Here is a 2,228-nt window from a genome sequence, read left to right as displayed (position 1 = left end):
TTTTTTTTTTTGTACTGGGGATCAAACTTGAGTCCTCACACTTACAAAGCGGGTGATGGAACCACTGAGCTAAATCCCTGGTCATGTAGTAACCTTCTTTGTCTCTCTTAATTAGTTTTGGTTGAAATTTACTTTGTCTGCAAATAAGATAGCTACTGCTGCTCTTTTCTGGGTTCCTGTCACATGGAGAAATATTTTCCATCCTTTTACTTTCAGTCTATGAATTTCTTTTTGAACTAGGCACATTTCTTGTATACAGCATGTTGTTGGGTTTTGCTTCTTAATCCATTCTGCCAGTCTATTTCTTTTGATTGGTGAATTTAGGCCTTTAACAGTGATGGTTATAACTGATATGTATGCACTTATCATCATCATGTTATATTCCTGTGATTGGCTCTTTTTAATTTTTCCACCCTGTTCCTCTTATTTCTTGCCTTGCCTAATGGATTTGCTCTAGAGATGGTAATGCAAGCTCCCTTGGGGTTTCACCTCTCTTCCTGTTCCTCTGCTGAGGACTTGAGGAGTGGGGCTGTAGACTCAGGAAAGCTCCACTTGGCTGTGCCTGTCACCATTACTCTCTAGTTTATCATTCTTTATGGCTGAGTAGTACTCCATTTTATAGAAAAAATATCTTATTTATTTTTTATTTCATTTTTTTGTTTTGTTTTGTTTTTTGAGACAGGGTCTCACTATGTAGTTGAGACTGACCTGGAACTCACTGTGTGTCCTAGGCTGGTCTTGAACTCATAGCAATCCTCCTGCCTCAGCCTCCCAAGTGCTGGGATTACAGGTGTGCACCCCCATGCCCAGCTCACATCTTATTTATTGAGTCTCCAGTTGATGCATAATTGGGCTGTTGTCAAGTTTTAGCTATTACAAACTGTGCCACTATAAACATGGGTGTGCATATATCACTGTGGTATGGTTCTCTTAATTATTTTGGAAAAATAACCAGCAGAGGGATAGCTGAGTCAAATGAGACCTCTAATCCCAGTTGTTTAAGGTATCTCCATATTGATTTCCACAGTGGTTGCACCAGTCTGCACTCCTACCAATAATGGAGAGGGGTTCCTTTCTCCCACAACCTAGCCAGCATTCATTATTGGTTGATTTCTTGATAGCAGTCATTTTTCCTGGGTTGAGGCAGAATTTCAGTGTTGTTTTCATCTACATGTCTCAAATGACCAGTCATGTTGAACATATTTTCATATGTTTATTTATTGCTTTTACTTTTTTGTCTGAGACATATCTATTCATTTCAGATGCCCAATTTTGAATCAGGTCTTTATGTTTGGGGGGTCTGATTTTTTGAGTTCTTTATATATTCTAGATAATAGTCCTTTTTTCTGAGGAGCAGCTGAGAAAAAATTTTTTCCCACTTTGTATGTTGCCTCTTAGGTCTGTTTTTTGTTTCTCTTGCAGTACAGAGCTTTTTAATAAGATGAGAGCTCCTTCTTAATTAATCTGAACAGAAGTAGGGCAGCCCCTAGTAATGTCTTTGAGAGCTTGTGATATTGTGGTTTCTATAAAAATATGTTCTGATAAGGTTTGAAGAGTTTTTCCTCCAGTTTTGCGTCTTAGTGGGAACTACTGAGAAATTTTCATTCATAGGATTCAGGACATAATAATTTATGTGGGACTCTGTTAACAGCTCTTCTGTGCTTGTTGTGAAGCCCTGCTTTAAAATTTTCCAATTTTTTAAAGATAGTATATTGTGGAAGAGGGAGGATGTTGGGATAGGAAATCAGAGCTCTCTGTCTTAAGGAATATTTAGTCTCTTAATGTGCCCAATTATCGCCCTGATAGATACTTGACTGTTCTTGGTGGACTTTACATCATGTAACAGCTATCTGACTAGGAGGCCAATATAAAATCCAGGAGAAGGTGCAACCAGATAGAGAAGAGTAGTAGTTGGAGGAAGCTCAGAGATATGAGGGAAAGAGGGAGAGGCAGTTGGGTTTGCAGGACAGAATATAGAGGATGAGGTTGACAAGTTCAGGAAAAGTGCAGGCAGAGAGAATGAAGTAGCATTACCAGGGCACCTGAGATTGCCCAAAGGAAGAGTCATCAAGAATTGCTGTTGGGACCCGGCGGCGTGCGCGTGAGCTCCCGGCCTGCCCGTGAACTCCCGGCCTGCGCGACAACAGACCCAGGAAGGACCCAAGGACCCCAGAGGGGGTTTTTTTCAGCTGCCTGCCTACCTGCCTGTCTGCGATCACCCGGCGGCG

At 41.0% G+C, this 2,228-nt stretch overlaps 1 protein-coding gene across 1 annotated transcript in view; it reads left to right on the top strand.

Annotated features, from left to right (window-relative positions):
- The window catches only part of Cnbd1 (cyclic nucleotide binding domain containing 1), a 398,420-nt gene that overhangs the window by 195,971 nt on the left and 200,221 nt on the right, over positions 1 to 2,228 (top strand). The window lies entirely within an intron of this gene.

This window comes from Fukomys damarensis, unplaced genomic scaffold (assembly GCF_012274545.1).
Source record: "Fukomys damarensis isolate Sample0158 unplaced genomic scaffold, DMR_v1.0_HiC HiC_scaffold_5, whole genome shotgun sequence".
NCBI classification, from domain to species: Eukaryota; Metazoa; Chordata; class Mammalia; order Rodentia; family Bathyergidae; genus Fukomys; species Fukomys damarensis.
The sequence above is the reverse complement of the archived record's forward strand: the minus strand, read 5'-3'. Positions and strand labels throughout refer to the sequence as shown.